This window comes from Lagenorhynchus albirostris, chromosome 1, assembly GCF_949774975.1.
Source record: "Lagenorhynchus albirostris chromosome 1, mLagAlb1.1, whole genome shotgun sequence".
Taxonomy (NCBI): Eukaryota; Metazoa; Chordata; class Mammalia; order Artiodactyla; family Delphinidae; genus Lagenorhynchus; species Lagenorhynchus albirostris.
Genome location: NC_083095.1, coordinates 125,899,454 through 125,905,598, shown reverse-complemented (window position 1 = coordinate 125,905,598; position 6,145 = coordinate 125,899,454). Strand labels below are relative to the sequence as shown.

At 44.3% G+C, this 6,145-nt stretch overlaps 1 pseudogene; it reads right to left on the bottom strand.

Annotated features, from left to right (window-relative positions):
* Positions 1-2,066: 2,066 nt before the first annotated feature.
* LOC132531739 (ornithine decarboxylase antizyme 2-like) lies at positions 2,067-3,759 on the bottom strand (annotated as a pseudogene).
* Positions 3,760-6,145: the final 2,386 nt, after the last annotated feature.

The window sequence follows — 6,145 nt, the reverse complement described above, 5'->3', positions numbered from 1 at the left end:
GCTCTGCCAGGTCTGAGTCTTGTTCTGGTGCTTGCTCTGTCTCTTCAAACTGTGTTTTTTGCCTTTGAGTATGCGTTGTAATTTTTTTGAAAGCCAGACATGATGTAAAGGAACTGCAGTAAATAGGCCTGTAGTCATGTGGTAGAGGAGGAAGTGAGGAGGGGAGTCCTATAGTCCTATGGTTAGGGCTCAGTCTTTTTCTTTTTTTTTTAATTAATTAATTAATTTTATTTATTTATTTTTGGCTGCCTTGGGTCTTCCTTGCTGCGTGCGTGCTTTCTCTAGCTGTGGTGAGCAGGGGCTACTTTTTGTTGCGATGCACAGGCTTCTCATTGCAGTGGCTTCTTTTGTTGTGGAGCACGGGCTCTAGGCACTCGGGCTTCCGTAGTTGTGGTTCGCGGGCTCTAGAGCGCAGGCTCAGTAGCTGTGGCGCATGGGCTTCGTTGCTCCGCGGCATGTGGGAACTTCCCGGACTAGGGCTTGTACCCTTGTCCCCTGCACTGGCAGGCGGATTCTTAACCACTGCGCCACCAGGGAAGCCCAGGGCTCAGTCTTTTAGTGAGAATGTACCTCTGGATTGTGAACTTCACAAGTGCTTCTGTTTTTTTTCAGCCCCTTAAGTGGAACAGGATGGCTACAGCTGGCTGGAGTTGGGGATTTTCCTTCCCCCAGATTGTTTAGTCTCTGCTGAAACCCCAGCAGGTTAGGCTGGGGTAAAATGGTTTCTTCTGGGGGTGTTAAGAAGAATGGAACCCTCTGACATATTTCAAAATGGTTACTTTTTGTCTCCCCCTGCTGGAAGCATGACCCGATTTTTCTCTGACATTTGCTGTGACACCCTGGTAGAGCTCCTAGAGGTAAAACTCAACAAAAGTTTGGGCGCCTCTATGAGACTGGGCCCCCCTGGAGTTTTTAAATCTCAAACTTGTCCACATGGAGTCTCCAGCAATTCACCAATCACAGCTGAGGTTTCCCTACTGCTGGTTCCCAGGGAGGTCTCTGTCCATGGGTTTCTGCTCTGGTAGCTGTGAGTATCCACCTGTCTGTGTTTCCACTTTTTGGAGCAGTGGTTTGCCCTGTGTCCTCAATTCTATGACAGGTCTAAGAAGGGTTGTTTATTCTCGGTTTTTTTCAGCTTTTCACCTGTTAGGACAGAGTACAGACTTCCAACCTCCTTACCTGCCCAACTGGAAACGGGAAGCCTCTCTGCTTTTTGGTTTGCATGAGTAACTTGTATATTCCATATAGTAATTCCTTATCATTTTTAGATTTATAAATATCTTCTCCCATTCTATCATCTATTGTCCATGGTATCCACTGTTGAACAGATATCCTTAATTTTGACATTATCAAATTAATCCATGATTTTCCTTCTGGGTTTGTGCTTTTGAGGTTTTGTATAAGGAGTTCCGTTCTCAACCCAGGTCCCAAAGGTACCCTCTTATATTTTCTTCCATTAGCTGTAGAGTTTTACTTTTCTCATTGAGGTCTTTTGTCATTTAGAGTGTACATTTCTATTCGGTGTCAGGCAGGAATCCTACTTTGTCTTTCTCCGTCTACTGAGCTGGTTTAATCTGCCCCTGCTTCATTGATGTGCGATGCCTAACAACCATATGCTCATGGTCTGACTTTGAGTTGTCTGTTCTATTCCATGGTCTATTGGTCTGTTTTTGTGCAAAACAATCTTCTCGTTTTGCTTCGTCTGGCTTCTTACATGGCTTTGCAGTGTGCTGCTCCTCACTCTTGTAAGGTTGACTTAATCCTGCTCATCCACATAAATTTTAGAATGAGTATATCAAGTTCCTGGAAAATATACCTGGAATCTTTACTGGGATTTCATTGCATATATAAATTAATTCATAAAGAACTGACTCCTGTGTAACATTAAGTAATTCCATCCAAGAGCATAAAATTTCCCTCAATTTCTTCAGGTTGATTTCTACATCCTTTAGTAGAGTTTTAAAGTTTTCTCCATAGGCTTCTTTTCTTTTCTTTCACAACTTTCAATCAGTTTATTGACACAGTAACACAACACACTTGCCTCCCTGACACCCCCACCCCCTCGCCCAGTCTAGACCTCTCCCCCTTCCTCCCCCCTTAGAACAAGCTGTTCAGTGAAAACAGAAAAGGGCAGGCCACTTCTACACCCTCAGTGCCACTGCCAAGCCCTGGGGAGCAGGGTCTCAGGCACTACTCAGAACCTGTCAGAGAGGGGCGCCATTAGCACTAGACTTAGCCAGGCAGAGGTGTCCCGTCCCTCGGAGCAGATTCTCCCACAACCCCCAGGCCCTGAGCTGCTCTTCCTCTTGCCCTCTGCTGTCTGTGACCCTAGGAAGGAAATACCTTGGGCCTGCGGCCAAGAGCGAGAACTCCTGGCCGTAATCTGAGAATTGGAGTTTGGCTAGTGTTTTTTAAGGCCCAGGCACCCCAAAAAAAGCCCTGGTGGTGGGAGTGAACTTCAATGCCCCTATTTTAAATACACTGATAACATGAAACAGATTAAGCCAGCTTAACCAAATGCCAGGATAACACGAAGCTGTAAAGGAGGGGTCAGACCTGCTTTCTCCAGGCCAGATACAAATGCACAGAGAGAAGCCCAGGTGGAGTGTCAAAAACAACTGAAGGACACTGCCCAGGGGCTGAAAAGCCTATACTCCGGAGTCCCCAGGGTGACAGGAAGCAAGGAAAGAAAATACACAGGTCTTAAAAACCAAAAAAGAAAGCCCAACGGCAGGGGAACCTCAGCCTGACAGTGCTGTCCACCAGCTCTCCAGGCCTTGCCCCTGGACCCAGACAGTCCCTCCCCCTCTAGGCAATGTCCTCCCCTAGGCTAGATAGAGCACATCACACAGCGCAGTTTAAAAAGCTTCTAATGCCAGTTCATAAACATCTTCATTTACTATTGGTGATTACATGTGAATAATATGTTTATACTGTTCTTTATGGAAAACAATTTCAACGAGTCAACGCTGAGAGCACAATAGGCAACCCTCACCCTGAGCCCCTCAGCGTCCTTCCCTAGACAGCAAGAAGCTCCCTCCTCTGTCCCAGGGCTGCCTAACTTCCCCTCTTCCCCCACTGTGGCTCTTGGGCAAAGCATCCTCTATGACCATTAGTCCTCATCGGACAAGTTCTGGTCCAGGGGGTAAACCATGAACATCACATCTGGTCGAGAGGGGACACAGGGATGGCCTGGACGCACAGTGTCAAAGCCCAAGAAGCTGAAGGTCTTCAGGAGTGGAGCTCTGTCTTCCCGGCCCTTCCTGAAGCAGATGAAGACGTAGTGCACTTTCATCTTCTCTTCGGCAGACTCTAGCAGTGCTAACAATCCTTCTTTGCTCCCATCCGCTAATAATCCATCTGGGATTTCTACAAACAGGCTCTGGCTGGACAGGACTGCATCCCAGGAAGAGACCTTCACCTCGGTGACCTCATACTGGAAGTGGACGATGTGAGGTTTTCCATCGTTCACAGGGAGGTCCTGGGTCACAGTGAGCTTCTCGTCCTTATGTATTAGAGCTGAGAGAGAAGGATTCCTGCCGCCCCCTCGCCCACCGGGGATCTTCGACAGTGGGTGAGGGGCATCAGGCGCACCACAGAGGCCTCGGAACAATGGGCCTGCAGCACTGGAGCTGGGGACAGTTACTCAAAGGCAAAATACTACTGTCCTGGGTGTTTATCATCCTCGGCGGCTCTGCTCAGGGTGGGAAGAGGCGGCGCAGGGAGTGGGTAGGTGGATGAGTGGGCGGGTGTGGGGTCGCGCGCTGCGCGCACGCGCGCGCAGGGCCGAGCTCTGCGAGCTAAATCCCTGTCGGGCAGCGGGCCCAGAGCCCTCCTCCTGCCTCAGCGAGCGCCTGCCTCCAACTCGGTTTCTTTTATATTCTTCGTTAAGTTCATTCCTAGGCATTGTACACGCTTTTTTGCTGCTATTGTAACTAGAAGTTGGTTCTGCTGGTGAAGAAAAATGTTACGGATTTATTTTTTTAGGTTAATATTGTATCTGGGGATTTTAATGAATTCTCTTAATAGTTTGAACGGTCTATCTGTTGTTTCTGTTTTTACAAGGCAAATGAAAATATTATTTCTACATGATGATAGTTTTTTAATAGAAGTATAGTTGATTTACACTGTTGCGTTAGTTTCTGGTGTACAGCAAAGTGGTTCGGTTTATACATGTATATGTTTTTCATATTCTTTCCATTACGGTTTATTACAGGCTCTTGAATATAGTTCCCTGTGCTATACAGTAGGACCTTGTTATCTATTTTATATAGAGTAGTTTGTATCTGCTAATCTCAAACTCCTAATTTATCCTTCGCTCACCTCCTTTCTCCTTTGGTAATCGTAGTTTGTTTCCTACGTCTATGAGTCTCTTTCTGTTTTGTAAATAAGTTCATTTGTATCATATTTAAAATTCCACATATAAGTGATATATGGTATTTTTCTTTCTCTTTCTGACTTACTTCACTTAGCATGATAATCTCCAGGTCCATCCATGTTGCTGCAAATGGCATTATTTCATTCGTTTTTATGGCTGAGTAATGTTCCATTAAAGAAAATTTTATATATATGTGTGTGTGTGTGTGTGTGTGTGTGTGTGTGTGTGTGTATCTCCATTCTTCTTTATCCATTCAACATGATACTTTTATCTTTTCTAATCCGTCTCTCTCTTATTCTTTCTTCCTAATAGCTTTGTCTAGAACTTCCATTATTGTATGTTGAATGGTAGCAGTACAGTTGGATTCCGTATTTTTTTCCAGATTTTAAAAAGAATGCACTTAAAAATCTCTTAAGTATGATTGGTTTAAGTTTTTGATATATCACCTTTACCAAGTTAAAAATGTCTTTCCTATATCCAGTTTGCTAAGTCATTGAACCATAAATAGGTCATGAACTTTATCAAATGCTTTTTCTTCACCAGTTGAGATACTTGTATGATTTTTGTCCTTTATTAATGAGGTGATTTCTGATGTTGAGCCAACCTGAAATTCCTGGGATAAACCCTACTTGATCGAAATAAATTTTTTTAAATATAACACTGGGTTATATGACTGGGTTAGTTAGCTGATACTTTATTTAGGATTTTTATATCTACATCATAGTTGAAACAAGCCTATTCTTTCATTAATTGCTTTGTCTTTACTGATTTTGGAACCAAGATTACACTGGTTTCATAAAATGATCTGGGCAGCTTTTGCTCTTTTCTAGTTTTTTGGAAAAACTTATAGAAGACAGGAATTAACAGTTCCTTGAAAGTTTGGTACAGCTCCAGAAGTTCATAAACTTTTTACTACCATGACTCCTCCAGCCTCATTGTTTTCTACTGTTTACCACATACTTTGAAAGATTTGGTTTAGATTAATAAGTGTACAAGTTTTTCTTTCCCTAGGTGGCTACATGCTGTAACGTACACACAGCCCTTAAGAATGCTGCCACCACAAACTCAGGGTCATCTGCTTCAACTGGACTGTCAACACTTTTACTCCCTGGAAGTTAAAGGGTGGCATCCCTCAGCCCTGCCTCAAGTCTCCTCCTTAGCCCTCAGCTTTTACCTTGGAATGGATGACTCAGCCTCCTACTTTATTGAGCAAACGGGACCCCTAGAGACTAGCTGTCCTGACTCTCACCTACCTACTTACAGTGACTGTATATCCACACCCAATCACACCTCTTTCCACCCATCTCAGAAAACGAGGTGTCCCTTCTTAAATCCAAGACAATTCCTATAAGTGTGCTTCAAAACCCCATCCCTTTCTCCCAGGGACCTCACTCCTTTCGACATCCTCTCTCTCTCCTAAAATTTAAACCCTCCCTCCCTACGGGGCTCCTTCTCCTCAGACCAGCAACATAATCAAATCTCACCCATCGCCAAAAAATCCCTCCTTTGTGTGCTCTGGGGCAGGCATTCTCACGCACGGCAGGTGGGAGTGTAAATTGGCAAGATCATTCTGGGAAGCAATTTGGTAACCTGAATCAAAAGCCTGAAAAATATTTGCACCCTTTGTCCCAGTAATCCTACCTCCAGAAATCCATCTAAGGAAGTAATCAGAAATGCTGACAAGGAGAGATGTTTAAAAATGTTAATCTCACTGTTATTTTAACAGCAAAATTTGGAAACAATCTAAAGGTTCAACGATCGGGGATT